The sequence below is a fragment of the Mustela nivalis genome (assembly GCF_964662115.1).
Source record: "Mustela nivalis genome assembly, chromosome: X".
In the NCBI taxonomy this organism is placed as follows: domain Eukaryota; kingdom Metazoa; phylum Chordata; class Mammalia; order Carnivora; family Mustelidae; genus Mustela; species Mustela nivalis.
The window spans coordinates 86,610,560-86,633,793 of record NC_139040.1 but is presented as its reverse complement, the minus strand read 5'-3'; the positions used below and the strand labels follow the sequence as shown (position 1 = coordinate 86,633,793).

The following is a 23,234-nucleotide window of genomic DNA, read 5'->3' as shown; positions in this document are numbered from 1 at the left end:
GATATGCAGAAAACTGGTATAAATGTTAATAAGTATGTGTGTATAGCCTGATGTTTATATAATTATATATACATGCATATATATATATATGTATGTATATAATGTCTCTAGTTGCAAGAATTTTTATCCTGTTCTTTATTATTATCATCAGTATCATCTTCCCGACTATGCATTGAAAGTACACCCACAAATGTTAGCACAGGTAACTTCTGGGTGGTGGGGTTAAGGCTAAATATTTCCCAAACTCTTGATACCTCCAGGACTGGCAGAAATGTGTGCAATGAGCATGAAGCTTTCCTACAATGATAAAATGCAAAAAGCTACAAAGTAAGTTCCATCCTTCCTTGACTGTCAAGGCCCAGCGGAAGTCTTGACTACTGAGATATCTTCTTTTTGAACTCCTATACTCCTTCTTGGGCAAACAACTCTCTTGACACTCTGTCAGCAAGCGAATCACTTGGTATTTCTTCTTCTTTTTACTTGTGATTTCTTGTTATTTAATCTCCTTCATGATAAGGACCATATTTTGTAATAATTCCCTTGCCATAGCAACCACTGATTGGATGTCTCTGATGGGCCAGGCACTGTGCCAGAACTGAAGGGATGAACGTGCAGTCCGTGGACACTTGCTGCTTTGCAAAAGTGTGTTACCGATCTGTGGTAAGTACATAATTTGAGAGTACATGTTTAGAAAGTTCTTATAGCATCATTGTATTTATGATGGCAAGAGTCTCTATGATGTTAACAAAATCAGGGCTTGTATTTTGTGTGTCTTTGCTATTTTTCTTATTTCTATTAACTTACTTTCCTTGTGTTATACAAATGTATTGATCCATGAGTGACTGACTTGGGGTAAAAGAAAATACTCATCCTTCACCACAGACAGTTTGAGAAGCAGCAGTCTAGGAGCTTTGTGGAGATCATCAGGTGATTTATTTTCCACAGCATGTCTATAAAGCAAGAGGCATTGTTTGTGTTTTTGGTGATGTACAAGATAGGTAACTTCAACTAGGTCCCCAAGTAGAAACCTTGGGTTTGGGGCCAGCATGTTTCCACTGGCCTTGCATAGTTTACCTCAGCTGTTGATCCATTGGTGTCCAGCACTTGTTTATCTTACTAGGACTTCAGAAATGTTGATTACGTAACTCTGGTGGCTGCTGCCCCCCACTCCACCCCAACATGGGCCAGTGATGCCTGAGGACCAGCTCAATGGCAGTCTTTACTGTAGTCCCTGCAGCAGGGATGGGAGACATCTTGGAGAAGCTTGTCTCTGAAAAGAAGGATACAGTTTCAAGCATGTTAACTGAAGCAGCCTTTGTCTGTCGGGAAAACAGAGTAAAACAATACAAAATGTCCATTTGCAGAGAACTGGGTGCCTTCAAGGCCTTGATTGCCATTTCTGGGTCAGGGCTCTCGGAGCGTGTGTGTGTGTGTGTGTGTGTGTGTGTGTGTGTGTGTGTGTGTGTGCCTTGAAGGAACTCATCTATAAAATTAACCGCCCTCCAAATCTGGGTCTCTGATGGCCCCAGTACCCTCTCTTTTTCCTCTGTTCTTTTTTTCTCGTGGAGTTTGAATTCATTCTCAATGGCTTAGATTAGCCATATGATTATTCTTTTCCTGGGATAGGCTCAGACCCTGTGACCCGAGACCCAATCCTGTGAAAGTTTTATCTAGTCTCAGGCTTACTTTACAGATAAGGTTTCGCCTCACTGTGAAGCTCATTCCTTGGGGTCATATCAGATGGGATTGTTTACTAGACAAGTTTAGTAGGGAATAGGAAGACTTCAGAATGAAACCAACTGAAGGAAGCCCAACCAAGAACAAACAGATGGTGTGTGTGTACGTGTGTGTGTGTGTGTGTGACCAAAGGATAGTGTTCTGAATGACACAGTGGCCTTTTAGTTTGATCAGAGTTGTCAAGGTCCCCAGAGAACTGCTATCCTGGCTTGGTCATAAAACAGATCTTCAGGTGGTAAGGATGTTCTCAAATCAAGGAGAGGTGAGTTCTGTGGTTCTGGGGTGTCTGTTCCACTTGGAGCTGGGCCAGCCTTCAGAGGAGGGGTCTGGTTTAAGCAAGTCAAGATCACAGGGGCTCTGCTACTCAGCCCCATGCTTAGGATGTACCTCCAGCACTGAATAGAGCTCCAGCTGTGTCATATAGGAAACTGAGGCAAGTGCTCACACATAGAGACTGTGGCTCTCAGGTGGTCATTCCAAGTAGCTGTGATTTGTTCAGTGGGGAGGCTTCATAACAATGTAAGAGGAAGCAAGAGTACTTCCACACTCTGACTTGCCAGCAGGTTTGGACCTGTGTTTATAAGACTGCCTTGAGAGTCAGACTGTTTGGGGTCAAAACTTTACTCCCCCAGTTGTTTGCTGAGTACCCTCGACCAACCCATCTGAACAGCTTCTGCAGCACATCTCTAGCTTATAAAATGGGGATCACAATATAACCCACATTATTGAGTTGTTTGGAGTATTAAGTGTTACCAAGGTGCTCTGAAGTATGCCTGGTACATAATAGATGCTCAGCAGACATGGAGGCTCAACAAATAGGCAGGTGCCTGACTTCAGCTAGAGGAGTTCAGTGGGGGCAGCAAGTGTAGCTGACCTATACCCAATCTGGTAACTACATGATTTGCAACTCCTTGTGCATGTTCTAGTCCTGCTCTTTTTCCAAGGTCCAAGTGCCCTCCTGCCTACTCAAAGTTACTGCTCCAGCAATTCTGTCTGGTCCCTGTGCTGTTGATTTCCCCTCCTCTCTGCTGCATACTTCCCTCCAGCACAATACTATTTCTCCCATCTGAAGTAATTCTTTTCTTAACTCTCTCTTCCCCCACCAGATGCTGGCCAATTTCTTTGCTCCCCTTTGCAGCACCTCCCATTGTCTCTTAAACCTGTCCAAAGCAGGCCCTATCACCCAAACCTTCCAATGAAGCTGCTCTCATCAAGGTCACCAGAGGCCTATGCATTGCTAAATCCAACGGTCAATTCTCACTTCTCTTATCTCATCTGGTGTCAGCACTTTGAGCATAGTGGACCACTGACTCTCCCTTCATATACTTTGCTTCACGTGGCTCCTGGGACACTACATTCTTGGTCTACAGTGCTGGTGGAACTTCTTAGCCTTCTCAGTCAGCGTCTCCTCTTCCCCCTGATCCCTTTATGCTACAGGTCTCTGTCCATGATCTTCTGCTTTTCCTTATGTGCACTCACTCCCTAACTGATCTCATATAGTGTAATGGCTTTTAAATGCCTTCTGTACATCTTAGGCACAACTTTTCAGCCAAATTCCTGACTTCTATACAACCAAATTCTATACAACTGCCTATTCAATTCATATTGAATGTCCAAGAGACATCTTAATTCAACATGTCCAGATCTGAATACCTGATTCTCTCTTCCAACTATAAAACCTGTTCCAGCCACAGCCAGTTATCAGTTGACAGACATTCCATCCTACTCCTTGCTCAGGAAAAACAAACAAACAAACAAACAAACAAACAAAAACAACCCCTCCCCCCCAAAAACAAAGCAAAACAACCCCACCCCAAACCCTGGAGTCAGCGTTGACTCCTTCCTCTCTGACACTCCACATCCAAACCATCAGGAATTCTGTTATATCAACCTCAAACTGTATCCAGAAACTGAGCAGCTGTCACCATATCTACTGTTACCTGTAGATGATCCAAACCACCATCATCTCTAGCCTGACTTTCAGCAATAGCTTCTTACCAGGTGTTCCTGCTCCCACCCTTGCCTGTTTTCACTCTATTCTTAACATAGTAAGTAGTCAAAAGATAAGTGAGATTGTGCCACTCCTCTGCTCAGTCCCCCCTCACTATCCCCATCCTCTGCACCACCCCCCCACATTCTACTGCAAACAAGAGCCAAGTTCCTTAAAATGGCCTACTAGCCCCCACATAATGTGGGATTTAATCTCTGACCTCATATCCGACTTGTCTTTTTTGCTCATTCCACAGCAGCCACACTGGGCTGTCCACCCTTCCTCAAATGTGCTTAAACACTCCTGGGCTTTGGAGCCTTTGCACTAACTGGTCCTTCTGCTAGGAACAAAACTTCCTTTATATATCAGCAAGGTGGACACCCTCAACTTTTTCATTTCTTTCCATCCTGCCATCCACACTGCCTACCCTTTAGGAGAACTTAATGATTCCTTTCTTTCCTGACATTTCTAATCCACCTTTACCTTGTTCTGTGTGAGCTTACAACTACCCCCCGCCCTGCACCCCTGCAAACAAGAGTTAAGCATCACCTTCTTAGGTACTGCCTAATTTGTTATTTAAAAGGTTTACCTTTTATTTTCTGGGTTGTTGTTTTTTGTTTGTTTTTTTTATCCCCCTCAAAAGAGCTTGTGATTTGTTCATATATGTATCCCAGGTGACTGGAACTGTGACTAGCACAAATAGACCTTTGTAAATGTGTGTCAAATGAGCAAATGGATGAATTGTTAGACAATCACAACATCCAAAATAACACAGGCCTGGTTATTTTTGAAACTTTAAAGGCCGAGAATGAATCCAAGGGCCTCCTTGGTCATAGTTATAGGAGGGGTTTCAGGCACTTCTCATAGGTTGCCCACTTTGAGATAATATCTGCAAGGGTGTCATTTGTCACAAGGAACTGAGGCAGAGGTTGACCAGTCAAGAACTGGGCCTGATTTTCACCAGCAGCTTATGGGCTCTACCCTCCCCTTCAAACCACCCTGTATGAGTTTTATGTCTGTTAAGTGATGAGCAGTACAAACCTAGAGTCTACTTTCCTTCCCAAAATCTGTTCTGCAAGCCCTGGATTGTTCCAGAGCTATTCTTCTATATAGCTTTGACTGAGTTGAGACCTTCCTTTGTGCAAGCTCCTCACACAGATTTTCAAAGAAATTCCATTAGCTCTTTGATGTTTAATGGTTTCATGGCTCACAATCCCTGGAGTAACCTGTATATAGGTCTCAGTACATCTTCATAGCAATCACCCTTCTCCACCACCACCACTGCTTTCAAAATAATTCCCTTCAGAAGACTGGAATTCTTTGCTTCTGCCAAAAGAAGGAGACAGAGGGATCCTGGCCCCTACCCACCTCACGAGGTGAATGAGAACCCAGGCAGAATCCATATCTTTCATGTCTTTCACCATGTCCGTGGTCTGCTCGTCACCTGACTGCTGGGGCCATGGCCACAACACGGATCTCAAGGAAGACTCACCCTCCAGCCTGTCTTCTTGCATGGGCAGATAGCCAACTGCTTGCTGCTTGTATCTTATCCCAGGCACTCTAATCTGCTCAAGGTAGAGTTCCGGTGACCCATCGTACCTTCTGGATTGGAAACAGCATCAGCCAGCAATATTGCAGGCCCAGAAAGGTTGCAGTTTGGTTGGTTCACTGGGTGACAACCAGGACCTGGGAATCTGAGGATTGATGGCATGCTCAGGGTGGGATGTTTCTGAGCAACGTATTGTGATGGAGAAGGATACATTTGTCTTGGAAGGAAATATTCATTCTACACACAGCAGCTCTTGAAAGATGCCTAGCAATTGGGGCCACATTAATTCAGAGTAAAGGAATATCCACAGGTAATCCCCAAATGGCTTATTAACCTTATTTTCCCATGCCTCCTCACCCCACCCCAGCATGCTCCTTCTCACTTTTACCCTGGGTTGTGGTGGAGGTAGAAGACAGAGGACTTCCCCAAGGCTGGGTGGAGCCCCAGGTGCCCTGGTGATGCATTCTGTTGTTTTACTATAGTAGTGTGGGCTTCAGACTTGCTTGGCCCTGGCCCTGGCTTCATGTCCAAGGCTGTCACTGGCCAACCAGGTGATCCTAGCAACTTGCTTCTGATATCTGACCCTGAGTTTCCTCCTCCATAAACTTGGCCTGGTGGTGCCTACCTTGCCGGTCAGTTGCAAACATTAGAGACAATGTACGAAAACAAACATCAAAGTTCCTGGCATGATTTAGGCACTCAGGAAATGGCAGCTGCCACTCTTGCTATGCACTGGGGACTTTTGAGCTCTCTATTCCTGAGTCCCCTAAACAACTGGAGTATTCTAGGACCCAGAAACTCAATCTACTTCAGAGGCATTCTGGCAACTGAAACTGCAGCTTTTCCACTCACTGTGTGGAACCTCTTCAGGGATAGGGCCAGCTTAGGTTGCTGACTTACACAGCAAGAGGTTCCCAGCTTGTGTCCCCTCTAGGTACTGCTCAAAGCTCAAAGAATTTATGTAAATGAAACAATGAATATTCTCTTTTTCTCACCACCTTCCAGAAGCTCCTTTCCCTCCCTCTCCCTTAGCCCTGTCATTCTTCTCACAGCCACCGGAAATCCCACCCTTGCTCATCTTTTGCTTAATCAAATGAAGATTAACTCTTTGCAGCACCAATGTAGTGTGTTGTTGGGGGGTGCAAAGGAGTGGGAGATACACTAAACCTCCAGGCCCAGGGAGGAATGAGTCTGGGTCATTAATTGCTTCCTTGCTGGGCTAAGGCAGGTCACCCAAGCCTCTGTGTCTCCCTGTGGAGCCTCCTGCCTGAGGCCTTCAGGATTCCAGCAGTCATCTCTTCTACAGTGCAGATTGCAGTATACTCCCACTCTATACTGGGTACTACTGGTTCTCTGACTGAATTGAGCTTCTTGGCCCACACGTGCAAATAACCAGTTTAGACAATGGGATGATTATTCCCCACCAGAGCCAAAGAAACCATAGACTCAGGCAGGTGTTAGAAGGACATTATTTCTTCCCCTGAGCTAGCTGGAGCTTCCTGTGAAACAGGGGTAATCTTACTGACCTGGCAGAGGCAATATGTGGCAAGCCCCTGGTATGGAGGAGATTCTCAATAATCTTTGCTCTGCAATCTCTCCCACTTACTAGCTGACTGAAATGTATGAGCCCCTTTTCTATAAAAGGGAGAGAGTTGAAAGTCAGCCTTATTCCCCAAAGGATTCAAGGCTGCAGTTGGGGTTACTGAGACCTGTCCCATGGACTTTACGTGTTTCCTTTGAAGACAGAGACCTTGTGAGTGCAGTGGCAAGCAGACATGGACAGCAGGGTGGTCTATGGAAAAGCACTCTGGATTTGCAGGGGCCAGATGTGGGGTCTTGGTCTTGTCCAGGATCTGTCACTTGCCACCCTTGTGGCTCTAGACAGGAAAGTCACTTAGTAATCCGAACCTCAGATTTATACCTTATCTACCTCTGGATGTGGCATTGACAAACAGGGCTCCTCTGGGGCCAGAATCATGCCTTTTCATTCTCTGCAGCTCCAGTTTCTGTCACACCGCCTGAATCATGGAATGTTCTCACTCTTTTCTTATTTGCTGAGTGAATTTGGAGCTGCTGAGGTGTCATAGTTCCCACTTTCGTTTAAAGCCTCTCGTGTCTGCAGGCTGATGTCTATGGGTCCCTGGGCCCAGGGATGTCTATTGGTCCCTGTGGGTCCCAGGTCCTATGGGACCCGGGCTCCAGTGACTTTACCTTGTACACAGCTGGAAACAGGATAAGACTGACTGGAGGCAAAAGAAAGAGGGTACCCTGGCCACTCTTCTCTGTGTGATAGCTGCTCCCTCTGAGCCCCACAAAGCTAGATGAGGCACCTCTCCTTGAGGTTCCCTATTAGAGGACTTAGTTCACAACAGTGTTTAGCTCTAAGGGTAGATGTGGTAGGTTTTGGGGGTGGCCAGAACATCTTATCCATGTTCTTTGCCTGTAGCTGAAAAGAATGTGAAGGATGACTCCTACAATCTCCAGACTTGCTGCAGGGTGAGGTAGAGGATTCAGAACTCCCTGGTGATAGAATAGATTGGAAGAGCATTGAGCTCCTTGGTACAATGAAGTGAGAAAGTGTGAAAGCTCCTGGAGGTGGGCGGAAACTTGATACCACATGCTTACTGCACCATGGGCCACCATGCCAGGTAGCCCTCTGGACTCTCTACTCTGGCTGAAGGAGAGAATCAAAGTGCTAACTCTGCTCCCCTCTCCCCCCGAAATGCATACAACTCCCCCTCCACACACACACATTTTTTAAAAAAACGATTTTATTTATTTGTTTTTGACAGACAGAAATCACAAGTAGGCAGAGAGAGAGGGGGAAGCAGGCTCCCCGCTGAGCAGAGAGCCTGATGCGATGCGGGGCTCCATCCCAGGACCCTGGGATCATGACCTGAGCGGAAGGCAGAGGCTTTAACCCACTGAGCCACCCAGGCGCCCCCCCCCCCAACACACACACTTTTAAAACAACTGGCACACCTTAACAAACTGTAGTGTCTGAGATAAATGCCCTGAATTGCCACAGGTCGAGTCTTCTGACTTACCCAAGAGTCTCTGCTTGTTTGCCTTTTAAAATTATTATTCCAGGATTCTCATTATTATTAACCATCTTTGTTCTCTTTAAAATCAGCCATAGCTCCCACCCTTTGAGGCTCCAGCTCTGCTCACCTCTTCCCCACGTTCTTTCTTTTTCTTGACTTTCCCCTTGACATAACCTTAATCGTTCAGTGGAGAATTTGTTTTTGCCCTAATGTCCACACTGCCTTTAGTGCCTCCACAGCTACTCCCTTCTCCATCTTCAAGAGTATTTTCAGAACTCAGGTTGTCATCTCACCAAGAATTTTCTGAAAGTCCCATCTCTTTAATTTCTGTAGTACTCCACAATGTCCTTTTTCCTGCAACCACCCCTGTCAACCCTGCCGTCCTCTCAAGCTGATTTAAGTGTATTTTCTATTTCTACAGTACCCCGTGATATACCTTCCCTTTGCCAATGCCCCCTCCCTCCAAGCTGGGTTAGGTATTCAAAAATACCCGATACACAGTATTTTCACAGAATGCTTTGCTGCCCCTTTCCAAATTCCCCCAAACTTGTTTAAGCATCTCTTGGGTTCTCATAGAATCCTGTGATGTCCCCTCTTTCTCATCCCACCCTCAAGACAGGTCACATAAGTGTTTCTGCATTTTCATGGCATGCCATACTCACTCCCTGTTACAGTGTTTACCACACTGCCAGTTTACATATTTGTTTCTCCTGTGTAATCTAGAACATTCTTTAGAACTGAGGACTGTGTGCCACGGAGTATCCCTGGAACCTAGACTGATGCTTCACATATAACTGGTGGTCAAAAAATGAACAAGGTTTCCTTGTCATTATACTTTTTTTTTTTTTTTATTGTTAGCAGTTTTATTGAGTACTGGCCTAGTAATATTTGTTCTTTTTTTTTTTTTTTAAACTTTTTATTTTTTATAAACATATATTTTTATCCCCAGGGGTACAGGTCTGTGAATCACCAGGTTTACACACTTCACAGCACTCACCAAAGCACATACCCTCCCCAATGTCCATAATCCCACCCCCTTCTCCCAAACCCCCTCCCCCCAGCAACCCTCAGTTTGTTTTGTGAGATTAAGAGTCACTTATGGTTTGTCTCCCTCCCAATCCCATCTTGTTTCATTTATTTTTTTAATACAATGGGGTAACTAAGTCATGAAAATTTTAATTTAATTAATTAATTAATTTAAGATTTTATTTATTTATATGGCAGAGAGAGTATACGTTGGGGGATAGGCACATAGTGAGGGAGAAGCAAGCTCCCTGCAGAGCAGGGGATGTGCAATATGAGACTCCACCCCACTACTTCGGGATAATGACCTGAGTTGAAGGCAGTTGCTTAACCATCTGAGCACCCAGGCACCCTCTTTTTATTTTTTTGTTTACATTGACAATGTTTACTTTAGTTTTTGAGTTTTTTGTTAATTTGTTTACATGCAGTTTTTAAAATTTCATATGTGTAATATAATGGTTTAATAATTCTTCATATCTCCCTTTTATCTACAAGGCAAATGCAGTCCTGTATCCAGTCATCTATTTAACCCATCTTCCTATCCCCTCTACACTGGTGACCAGTCGAGAGTGACCAGTGACTCTACAATTACAGCTGTTTATTGATTTGTTTCTCCTATTTCCCCCCCCTTTTCCATGTTTTTTTTTAATGGCATAAATGATTTAATCAAAAATCATATAGTGATTATAGATTATTAGATTTACAAACTTGACTGTAAATATTCTTTTTTCTTTTCAGATTTTCTTTGAATTCAAGTTAGTTAAGATATACTGTAGCAGTAGTTTCAAGGGTAGAATTTAGTGATTCGTTGGTTGCATATAACACCCTGTGCTCATTATAAGTGATGAGCACACCCTAATGTCTATCACCCATTTTCCCCTTTCCCCTACCCACCTCCCCTCCAACAACCCTCAGTTAGTTCCCTATAATTAAGAGTTCGTATTGCTTATGTCCCTATCTTTTTTTATCCTATTTTATTTCTCCTTCCCTTCCCCTATGTTCATCTGTTTTTTATTCTTGAATTCCCCATATAAGCGAGTTATGTGGTATTTGACTTCTTCTGAGTGATTGATTTCATTAACATACTTCTTTCTAACTCCATCCATGTTATTGCAAATGCCAAGATTTCATTCTTTTTTGTGGTTGAATTATATATATATATGTAGATGTCATATATATATATATATATATATCTTTTATGTACATATCGCATCTTCTTTATCCATTCATCAGTCGATGGATACATGGGTTACTTCCATGTTCAATATTATAGATATAAATAACGCAGCTATAACCTTAGAGCCCTATTTAACCCCTGGAATTAGCATTTTTAAAATTTTTTTTATTTTTTATAAACATATAATTTTATCCCCAGGGGTACAGGTCTGTGAATCGCCAGGTTTACACACTTCACAGCACTCACCAAAGCACATAGCCTCCCCAATGTCCAATGGAAATTTTAGGATTTTTTGTTCTAGTTCTGTGAATAATGCTCTTGATATTTTGATAGGAATTGCATTCAGTTTGTAGATTGATTTGGGTAGTATAGACATTTTAACAATATTTGTTCTTCCAATCCATGGGCATGGAATGTCTTTCCATTTCTTTGTGTCATCTTCAGTTTCTTTCATCAGTGCTTCATAGTGTCCAGAGTACATATCTTTCTCCTCTTTGGTAAGGTTTCTTTCTAGGTTTCTTATTATTTTGGGCGCAAATGTAAATGGAATATTTTTTTAAAAATTCTCTTTATGCTGTTTTATTGTAAGTTTATACAAGGCAAATGGTTTCTGTACATTGATTTTGTATCGTGCAACTTTATTGAATTAATTTATCAGTTCTGGCACTTTTTGGTGGAGTTGTTCAGGTTTCCTATATATAGTATCATGACATCTGCAAATAGTGAAAGTTTTACTTCTTTGTTTCTGATTTAGATGCCTTTTATTTATTTTTGTTGTTGTTGTTATCTGATTGCTGTGGCTAGGACTTCTAGTACTATGCTGAATAAAAGTGGTATGAGTGGAATCCCTGTCTTGTTCCTGATCTTAGGATGATATTAGCTGTGGGATTTTTATAGATGTCCTTTTATGTTTATATATATAACCTTTAAATATACTTTTAAGGTTTTTTTTTTTTTATCCTGAATGGATGTTGTACTTTGTCAAATAAATTTTGTGCATCAATTGAAATGATCATATGGTTCTTATCTTTTCTCTTATCGATGTGACATATGATCACATTGATTGGTTTTTGAATATTGAACCATCCTTGAATCCCAGGAATAATCTTACTTGATTGTGGTGAATGATTTTTTCAATGTATATTTAGCTTTTGTTTGCTAATATTTTGTTGAGGATTTTTGCATCTGTGGTCATCATAAGAATTGGCCTGACATTCTTTGATGGTGTCTTTATCTGGTTTTGGTATCAGGGTAATGTTGGCTTCACAAAATGAATTTGGTTGTTTTCATTGTTTTGTGATTTGGGGAATAGTTTGAGAAGAATAAGTTCTAATTCTGCTTTAAGTGTGTGGTAGAATTCACCTGCAAAGCTATCTGGTTCTGGACTTTCCTCTGCAAGGAGGTTTGTTTGTTCGTTACATTTAATTAATTAATTAATTAATTAATGTGTGAAGCCCAATGTGGGGCTCTATCCCAGGACCCTGAGATCATGACCTGAGTTGAAGTCAGATGCTTAACTGACTGAACCCCACAGGAACCCCAAGGAGTTGGGGTTTTTTTTTAGATTTTATTTATTTATTTGACAGGGAGAGATCACAAGTAGGCAGAAAGGCAGGCAGAGTGAAAGGGGGGAAGCAGGCTCGCCACTGAGCAGAGAGCCTGATGTGGGGCTCTATACCAGGACCCTGGGATCATGACCTGAGGTGAAGGCAGAGGCTTTAACCCACTGAGCCACCCAGGCGCCCCAGAGTTTTTTTTTTTTTTTTTTAATATTAGTGATTTATTTCATTTACTGGTTATCAGTCTGTTCAAAATTTCCATTTCTTCTTATTTCAGTTTTGCTAGTTTATGTGTTTCTAGGAATTTCTCCATCTTATTTAGGTTGTTTAATTTGTTGGCATATGATTCTTTCATAATATTCTCTTCCAAGTGTTTGTATTTCTTTTGTGTTGGTTATTACTTCTCTCGTGTGTGATTTCCTTTGTTTGAGTCATTTTTTTCTTGATAAGTCTAGTCAGAGTTTTAGCAATTTTATTGACATTTTCAAGGAACCCACTTCTGGTTTCATTGATCTGTTCAATGGTTTTTAGTTTGTATATCATTTATTTCTGCTCTAGTCTTTATGATTTCCTTCCTTGTCCTAGTTTCATGTTATTTTGTCTCCTTCTTCTAGCTCCTTTAGATGTAAGGTTAGGTTATTCATTTGAGATTTTTCTTGCTTCTTGAGGTGGAACTATATTGCTATAAACTTCCCTCTTATAACTTCTTTTGCTGTATCCTAGAGGTTTTAGATTCTCGTGTTTCATTTTCATTTTTCCATGTGCATTTAAAATTTCTTCTTTGATTTACTTTTGACCCATTCATTGATTCATAGCTCGTTACTTGACCTCCAAGTATTTGTGCTCTTTTCATATTGTTTTTTTGTGGTTGACTTGTAGTTTCATAGAGTGTGGTCAGAAAATATGCTTAGTATGATTTCAATCTTCTTGAATTTGTTGAGGCTTATTTTTCTGGCTAATATGTCATCTATTCTGGAGAATGTTCCCTGTGTTTGAAAAGAGGATGTATTCTTCTGTTTTAGGATAGAATGTTCTGAATATACCTATTAAATCCACCTGTTCTAATAAGTCATTCATAGCCATTATATCCTTTTTGATTTTTTTGTTTAGGTGATCTGTCCACTGATGTAAGCAGGATGTTAAAGTACCTTACCATTATTGTATTCCTATTTATTAGGTCCTTTATGTTTATTTTTAATTATTTTATGTATTTGCATGTTCCTATGTTAGATGAATAAATATAGTTGTTATATGTTCTGGTTGTATTGTCCCCTTTATTATATGTCTTGGCGTAGGTCTGCTTTTGTTGATTTTTGGAGGGTTCTCTGTGCATTGTGGATCTTTCTATCTTTTCTTTTCCCAGATTTGAGCAGTTTTAAACTATTATTTCTTCAAATAATTTTTTCTGCCCCCTTCTCACTCTCTTTTTCTGGGCCTCCTATAATCCAAAAGTTGTTACACTAGATGGAGTCACCAAGTTCCCTAAGTCTATTCTTATTTTCGTAATTCTTTTCTCTCTCTTTTTTCCAGCTTAATTATGTTCCATTACTCTGTCTTCCAGGTCACTAATTCTTTCCTCTTTATCTTACATCCCCTGTTTATTCCATCAAGTTTGTTTCTCATTTCATTTATTGTGCCCTTTTTCTCTGCTATGTTATTCCTTATCTCCGTATTGAGGGACTCACTCATGTCTTACACTTTTTTCTCAAGTCCAGGAAGTATCCTTATGATAATTGCCTTCTATTCTCTATCAGGCATGTCACTTAAATCTGTTTCAGTTAGATCTCTGGCCATGGCCTTGTTCTGTTCTTTCATCTGGAATAAATTTCGCTGTCTCCTAATTTTGTCTGTCTCTCTGTGTCTGTTTCTGTGTTTTAGAAAATATAGGTATGACTTCTGCTCTTGAAAGTAGTGACATTAAGAAGAGGAGGTCCTGGAGTGTCCTTTACTACAGCATCTCCTGTTCACCAGAATCTGGCACTTCAGGAGAGTATCCTATGTGTGTGAGTCACTTTTCCTTTCAGTCCAGAAAGGACTGCCTCTATGTTTGTTGTTGGCTATGTTTGCTCTCTGTGGTGTCAATGGGTCCCAGATAGGCCAGCTCTAAGGGGGCATGCCTGCAGGGAACTTGTGGGTGATATGGAAGTTTTAGCAAAATTTACAGAGGGCCACTATTCCTATGTCAGATCCCCCAAAGCCTTGCAGTGTCCTGAGGTGTGACAGTGGCTGGGGGTGCATGTCTTGTTGGGGTGTGGTGGTTGGGCTCTTCGTGGAGGTTGGGCACAGAGTATAGCTGCCACCCTGTGCACCAAGCCTAGGTGCAGCATTTGGCACTTAAAATTTCAACTTTTATACATTAATTGCATTAATTGCTATGAATGTAGGAAGACCTATGTAGATAAGATTTTTTTCCTCATGTAAGGTCTCATAATTTCATTGTGAGTCCATTCTACATTTGAATAGAAGTCTCCTTACATCCTATGATTTTTTTGTCATAAAATATGTTAAAAAATTCTTATTTTTTTCAATGCTATAATACTTTTTTTAGAATTTTAAGAGGAAAAAGCAAATTCAATACCCAAAACTTATTAATAAAATATTCTGCACTTTAGCCAAAATCTTACTTATAAACTGAACCTTCAGCAATTAAAAGGTAATAAAGTTACATCATTCATTGTAAAATTAAATCTTAGGGTAACAAACACATAAAATTGCAAACTTCAATATCTCATACATTCTTTTTTCATCTTCTCCTTTTCCATCTGATGCCAGTAACACCCATTGCCCTGTGGCTCTTTTGTTTGCCCCTTATTAGGTATAGAATATGAGTTATGCTTTCATACCTGCATGATGCTCCCCTGATGGTACTAGCACTAAAACAAGAAGCAAATTAGAAATTGTTTAAACTCTGTTCAGGGGTTTAACTCTGTCATGGGTTTAGTCGGACTTCAGTCATTGCTTTGGCTTTGACCTTGGCCTTTGCTTCCATCAATTTCACAGCTACACTGCATTATGATGGCCACTTTCAGATATTTCTGTCATAGACTTTTGATACAAATTATAAAATTTCTATTTTGCTCATTTCCCAGTTGACTCTTGATCTCTGAAGAATGCATAGGCTAATGGACTTTAACGGTTCACTGGTTTATATCCCAGGTTACTTCTGACATATAAACTCTGGGGTAATTACCTTTATAAGTTTCCCAAATACTATATACTCCTTCCTCAACTGCACCTCTAACTTCTGCAGAACTTCCCAAATGAGGGTCTCTATAGCAAAGGTGCCCATAATGAAAATGATGCCTAGCATCACAGTTAGGAGACCTGTTTTGAAGCTCTTCTGCAGTTTGGTGTTGTTTGGGGAACTTGAGAATTCTGGGCCCTCCAGGTACTCTGGGCCTTTGAAATTCTTTGTTTCTGAGAGATGCTTGAGCCCTCTGAGGAGCTATGGCTCTCTGATGTTCTGGGTTCCTTTGAGATTTCAGGAGCCTTTGAGGTACTTGGAGCCTCAGATATAATCAGGGGCTTCAATATATTGGAAGATTTGGGAGTATTTGGAAACTTCCAGGTACTTCAGACCTTCAACATGCCTGTGTCATCTGAGTTGCTGAGGGTCTTTAGGTGGCAAACACTTCAGACATCCTTAGGGCTTTTGGTGTGCCAGGGTCTTCTAAGGTGGTAGGAACATTTGAGGTACTTGGGGCCTCTAAGATACTTAGGACTTTTGAAGTGTTTAGTGCCTTTGAGATACTGACTTTGAGGTATTTGGAACATCCAACATACTAAGGGCCTTAAAGGGACTTGAGGTCTCAGAGATTCTGGGGTCTTTGAGTTGGTGGGAGCCTCAAAGATGCTGGGAGACTTTAAGATCTTTGGGGCCTCAAAGATGCTCAGTAACTTGAGATTTGGGGGGCCTTATAGATCCTTGGATCCTAGAAACCTGAGAGTCTCAAACTACTGGGACCTTTTGAGGTAATCTCAGCTGACAATACACTAGGGATCTCAGAAGTGCTGGTAGCCCCTGAGGTGCTAGAATCACTTGATATACTTGGACGTTTGCATATGCTTGTGTCCCTTAAGATGTTAGGGCCTATGGATATGCTTGACTCACAGAAAGTGTTAAGGGCATCCCAGTTTCTCAGGCCCCAGGAAGGGCTTGGAGTCTCTGAGGTGCCCAAACCTTGCAAAATATTAGGATTCTCAGAGCTACTTGGGCTCATAGGAGTGCTTTGACTTGGAGAGCTGCTCCAGTTTTTGAGAATTACTCCAGCCATGAGAGCTGCTGAAGCCTTGGGGGTTACCGTAATCCCTTGAAGGACTTGGGCCCCAGGAGTTGTTTGAGACCCAAGATAGGCCTGAGACCCACATGGTGCTAAGGGTCTCAAATGTGCTTTGACCCCAAAGATTACCATGAACTCTGGGGTGCTAGGGCTTCATCAAGTACTACCTCACTGGGTACTTGGGGCCTCTTAGTTGTTGGAAGCCTGCAAGTTGCTGGGGCCATGCATGGAGCTCCAGATCTCTGAAGAATTAGAACCCTGTCAGATACTCAGACCTCACCAAATTCTCAGACTTAGCATAGTACTTGGACTCTCTCAGGAGGTTGAGGTCCCCCAAGCAGTTGGTCTCTGCTAAGCTGTTAGACCACTCTAGATAATGAGGTCCACCAAGAGTTTCCAAATACTTGTAAAGAATTCAGCCTCAGAGAGTTGTTAGGACCCTACCCTATGTTCTTAGAAGTACTGGGGTAAATTGACTAGGGACCCAGGGTCTCCAGGTTATATGACATCTCCAAAGTGTTTGCACCAAGGAAGGCCTCAGAGGTCCTAGAAACCAGTGGGCCTAGCAAAGCCATCAAGCCCCATATATTACTGAGGTACCTCAGTTCTCTCCCACACCCTGTGAGCTGCAACAAGACTCTCTATACTGTTCTTGAAGCTTGTGTCCAGTCAAGTGGGAGGATATGATATGGGGATCAACCAAGCAAGTTAGAGATGGCTGTACACAGATTATGGCAGCCTGGAGAACAGAAGAGAATAGTTTACTAAAGAACACCCTCAGAAACTTGTTTATGAGGCTGAAACTTCTCTTACTGATATCACTGCCCCCTTTATCACTATTATCATTACTTTCACTACCACTAGCCTATAACCAAATACTTTTCCTATGTCTGCCACCACTGCTACTGCAATTGTTGCTATGTGATCAGCTGCCACTGAAAATACTGCTCTTGCCACAGGGCAACAAAGTGCTATATATAGCTGCTATGTGGCTAACTCCCACAAAGCCTATCCTGGCTAAACATGGCTCTTGTGCTTCCTGATGTGATTCCCAGAACCTCCAGTAAGAGGTCCTCTCCAACGAGTTCATCCTCACCCAGCCCAGTTCTAACAAATCCCTTCTGACTCCTCCTGAAGAGGAAATGGAATGGTCTGGGTATGTTATTGCCAGCATTGCCAAGGGGTACGTTATTGCCAACATACCAGGGCAGAGAGAAATGGGAGGCAGGCAGGCAGGAGAGAATGTGGGAGAAAGAGAGATGGGAAACTTACTGACCCAATGAAAATGGATGATGAACAGTCATTGCATTATATAAATATCCCCTTGTTTATCTTGGGAAAGAAAGTGTCTCTAATTCATTCCCACTGAAGGTAGCTCTGTGTATAATGTGTGTGTCTGTTTGTCTGTGTGTATGTCCTTGTCCTGAGTGGCATGGGGGCAGAGTGAAGAAAGAGTGTATTCGGGACAGAATCACCTAGTCCCAGCTATCCTTTCCTATCTTGGCTTATAAGGCACATTAATTCACCATCCTTGTTCTCAGAAACATTTTATGTGTATACTAATTGATTCGTGGACTCATCTAGCACCCAGATAAGCTGCTGAGGGCTGAATTGCTGGGTGATGAGGGGAGGTGGGACTGCAAAAGCAGTGAACAGTGTGCAAGAGGTGCAGAACATTTAAAATGTTCTATTCACAGGATTTTTAAGCAGGGCACTGACTGGATCAGGCTTGCATTTGCAGAGGTTCACAGAGGCTGAACAGACCGTTCTCTGGCAGGTCACTTAGGAAGCAACTGGAGTAAGAAGCGAGAGGAAAAGAAAGTGAGCCTTAAGGCAGTTGCCATGGGGATGGGGCGGCAGAAAGGCATTTTAAGTGTGATCATGGACAAGCTTTAGGGACTGATTGGGTAGAAGAGGGGTATGAGGAGAGGGTGGTGGAAGTGCAGGTTGGTTCTGAGGTTCTAGGCTCCAGTCTACCTGAATGCTCCCGATTTATTTTTGGTTCTTTCATTCATCTGGTAATCCAGATGTAATTTGGAACATACTCTGAACTTTATCCACTCTGGGTCTTTGCTCACTAGTTCCTCTGTCTGAACTGCTTTTCCTCTCATCCCCAACTATCTAAATTCCATCTGCCTACTCACAGGCCTCTTCCTCCCTGAAGCTTGTCTTGCTGGATGAATAGTGAGTCCATGCTCATTCTCCTGAGGGAGGAGTTTCTATAGCAAGCACTCTGTATCTTTCTTATGTCATTCCAAAGATACTATTTTGCATAAGGCACTTCACCTCTCTGAGCCTTTGTTTCCTCATCTATAATGTGTGGTTAAGTGCTATCCTTATAGGGTTGTGAGAATTAAATGAGATAACAAATAAAAAGCACTTATCACAAAGGAAGCACAGCCTTTGCCTCTCAGGTGTTTGAAGCAGTGTGTGAGAGTGGCATTTAATAAATGCATGTTGAAGGAATATATGATGGAAAAGATTCTGCACATGTGTTTAGCCAAGCACGTTAAAAGCAAGCAAATACTTTCTACCTTTTTGTCTGGAAGAGATTATATGCTTGCTTGACAGAACCTCATATTGTAATCCCATTGAGGGAAGGGGCCCTGTCTAGCCTCTTGATGTACCCCAGACCTCGATGGAGTTTATGGAACAGGATATGGCTACACCTAGTGAGTAAGTGCTGGGGTGGGGCAGTGCGTCCCATTTAGAAAACAGAATTGCCAGCTGAATTGCACCCAACGAGGCCCAGTCCTCTGGACATGTGTAGAAAGGGGATGCCTGGTATAGAGTAACAAGCATTGAACTCAAACCTAGGAACATGACTTCTGGCCCAGCCTGTGTTGCTTATAAGCTCTTTGACTTTGATGAGTTCACCTACCATGTTTGTCCCGTGATTTGTTCTCTGTACAAACAGGAAAAGGCTAATCTCTCCAGCCTTGTCTGCCAGGCTGTTGTCAGGCTCTCTGGATATCCAACAGTACATGCCAGTGACCCTAGATGAAAGCAGGTTCCTCTGAGTTCAGGGTTTTTTTCTTTTCTCTTTTGTTTGTTTTATGTTTGCTGTTTATAAATCTGCCTAGAGGATTGCAAAAATCACCTGTATTTTTTCAAATAGTGTCTCCATTCTGATGGGATTTTATGGGAATATAACCAGCAAATTAATTATCTTCCCAACAGTCACTTTCTCTCTGAAGAAAGTACCCAGAGCCTACCAAGGCTTCCTGTTGGGTAGGCTTGGCCATAAACTAATTTGGGGCGGTGTATGTTTACTGCTGCATTGCCTTCTGCCTACCAACCAGAGGAGGGGGGGCATCTCTCTGTCTTGGGCTTCATCTGAGTGAACCTTTGCTCCACTTCACAACAAGGACAGGACAGCTCCCCATAGCACTCTGGTAGATCAGACCCTACCTGAAGCAATATATAAGCTAGGGCTGTGGCTTCCAACCAGTTTCCTCAAAGGAGTATTCAAGAACAGGGTTTAGTCTGTGAGGTGCACTTAGTATTCACAAGAGCTTAACAGAAATCACATTTATGTAAAACGGGCCACAGGATTTGTTAGTCAATAAACAGAATGTGTTACATAGCCAGAATATCACCAGACATGTTTTTTTTAATTTTATTTTTTTCACATCTTTGCATTTTTATTGTGTTATTTGCAAGTTTATGTACATTAGTGAAATGTCATCCAAAAAAGAATAAAAGTAGGATAATTGCAACTTTACATTGCCACTTTCAGTCCTTGAATTTTTATAGTTCCATAATGTCTTCTGTAGTTGTCTGCTTTCTTCATGCTTCCATGATCATGGGTAATGCATGTCACATAGCTGTTGGGAACGGAGAGTCCTGAAAACTGCCCACGTCATTGAATTAAGAGTATCTTTGCAAAGACAATTAAACATCAGAAAATTTTTCTCAGGCAGGGTCAAGTTAAGGTCTTCCACAGTGTTTTAGTAGATTTAACTGCTCTTGGCATTCCAGTGTCACCTAACTTTATTTATTTTTTTATACTTTATTTTTTTTAATTTTTTATATTAAAGATTTTATTTATTTATTTATGTGTCAGAGAGAGAGAAAGAGAGAGAGCGAGTGATTGCACAAGCAGGCAGAGTGGCAGGCAGAGGTTGGAGAGAGAAAGACTCTCTGCCGAGCAAGGAGCCCTATGCAGGACTCAATCCCAGGACCCTGGGATCATGACCTGAACCGAAGGCAGGGGCTTAACTGACTGAGCCCCCCAGGCACCCTCACCAGACATGGTTTTAACAGAAGGAAATAATTAGACCATGCCTTGGGATATTGTGGACCACAGGTTTGTTTGGAGTAAATAGCACATGACAAAGGAAGGTCAACTCACTTGTGAGGCACTACAAGTACAAAGAGAGGAGGGAAGCTAACATTGTTGTGGTAGGCTATGTGCCTAAACCACCTCCAGACTGAAATCTTTACAAGAACTTCAATTACCAGTGACGCTAGAGAAAGGTTAGCTCACTTGCTCAAGATCATAGCGCTGCCGGTGAATGTCAGTATTTGGGCCCATGTCTTGTCATTTTGTCTGTTGTCATTGTTTTTTGTGTGTGTATGAGTGTGTAATTATTAGGAAAGCCTGTTATATAGAAGTATATATACTACTATGTAATAGTAATTTTCTGCTACTTTCAGGAAAGCCTGAAAGTAACAATTATATTAAGAAGAGCTCCTATACTGTCTTGGGCTTGGTGCTTCTGGAGGTATTTCAGAGTGTGTGCTCTGCTGTTGTGTTTTGACTACTCATTCCCTCAGGTCAGTCCTCTGCAGTTTTTCTCCTTCCTTGGAGTAGGGGGTATTTGGACCTTATCCAATGTCTGGCAAGTTTTAACTAGGTGTGTTTTGATCTGCTTGTTAAGAGTAGCTAGATCCCATTTCACCTAGAGCGAAGCATTCAGTAGACTTGGTGGATTTGAGGGGTTTGTGCTGGTGTTCTGGGGGAGGGGTCTGCTGCGCTGATTCTCAGGCTGTCTTGCCCTAGTGGAGACCCACTTGCAGGGCACAGGGAGGTGGGATTGTTGTAAGCAGATCCAACATCTCTTGGGGAACACTATATTGCTCACTGAATTCAGTCAGTGCTGATGGGAGTGGGGGAGGCATTGCCAAACTCTTTCATCTCCAGGGCAGGAATTCACACCTGCTAAACTTCAGAAAGCCCTCACAGAAGAACAATCACTCATCTTGTGTCCCTGGCTTCCATTAGATCCCTGTCCTCACTCTGTCTGTGTCTGAGCTGTCTGCCTACTATACAGCACAGTAGTCCTGTATTTTTTTTTTTTTTTTATCGCAGCTGCATGGCTGGGTTTCAAAACTCCATATTTTAGGGACCCAGAATAGAGTAGACCCATGCTGATCTTCTAGGGGAGGGTCTTGTCATGCTGTGTCAACTCCCAGTTTGTCTCAGGAAATCAGTTGCACAACCATGCAGCAGTTCAGAGTGTATGGTAAAGAGCAGCAAAAGTTGGCACCAAGGCTTGCTGCCCTCAGCTGATGTCTCTGATCCTCTTCTAGTGAATAGGCACTATGTCAGCACCTTCCAGCTCTTTTGTCCCTGGAGAAGCTGTGCCACCACTCCCAAATGCACTTCAAGAAGGGGAACTGTTTCTCCCTATGCAACCCAGTGGATCCTCAGACCATGCTGCCCACTGCAGGGCCTCCACCCTCTTTCCCCACAAGAGCACTGATAAGCCCACCAGACATAACCTGGGAAATAGTGTGACTTCTAAAACTGCAGAATTTGAGCTGTGCTGCTTATTATAAACTTAGGGTAGTCCCCTCCTCTCCTTTTCCCAGTCAATGGTTTTTGGGAAGAGTTTCTTTTGTCCAATCCCCTGTGTACTTTTCTCTCTCTCTCTCTCTGTCTCTCTCTCTCTCTCTTTCCATGATCAGGGCTCCTTCCCCTCCACAGCACCTGCAGTTCATTTCTCCCCCAGACTAACTCTCTTCAGCTCCTACCTTCCATGATGTGGCTGTTTTTCTCCCTCTAGGTGTGTAGTTTGTTGTCTCAGTCCTCAGACCAATTTCTTGGGTATTCAGAATAATTTGATATTTATCTAGCTGTGTACAAGGGATGAGGCAAGCTTAGGGTTCCCATACTCCTCTGCCATCTTGACTTCCCTTGATTTCAGTAGTTATTATACCCATGAAGTGTTGTGTATATTTACTACCTATTTCTGTTTCCATACATATTATGTAGGATTTTTTTGTTTACCCAAGTTGATAAATGTAGCTATCATCATTTTAATTTAGGTATACTACTCCTTTCAGTACTTACAGTTTATCTTTCTCCTGATGATCTGAACATTTGCAGCTTCTATTTTTACCACAACAATTAATGATCTCATTAGCATTTTGTACCTGTTACCTGAGAACATGTACACAGTTCTTTAGGATCAACACTAGGAGTATAGTACTGGAAGTGTCTACAGAAATATGTTTAGATTAAACCATATGGCTTCCTGATTGGCTTCACTTATAAAAATTGTATCATTCTATACACAATTTCCATTTCATTCTTTTTCCTGAACTACAGTAAAATTTCCTGAATTCACACCTCTAATTCTTTCATTATAATGGCTGAATAATGTCCCATGAAGTAGTCTTACCATATTCTCTTCAGGTATCTATCTTTTGGGCAGGGATACTACATTTTCAAATTATTTTCCCCTTATAAACAATACTGCAATAAAAATCAAATTATTATTTTACTAGCTTTTTTTTTTAATGAGCAATATATCCTACTGAGCACGAGAGCCAAGTATATGTTCAGAATGTTTGATGATGTATTTTTTGTTCTCCTTCAGTGGAAATCAAGATAATTTATAACTTTCTTGCCGAATCTTAAAGACAAG

The 23,234-nt window shown here is 42.0% G+C and overlaps 1 long non-coding RNA gene across 1 annotated transcript in view; it reads left to right on the top strand.

The window, feature by feature from the left end:
- The first annotated feature begins 558 nt into the window (after positions 1 to 558).
- LOC309856379 overlaps positions 559 to 23,234 on the top strand; it is a 182,926-nt gene continuing 160,250 nt past the window's right edge. Inside the window, exon 1 of the long non-coding RNA XR_014307164.1 lies at positions 559 to 660. This is a non-coding gene — a long non-coding RNA (uncharacterized lncRNA). The remainder of the gene's footprint in view (positions 661 to 23,234) is intronic.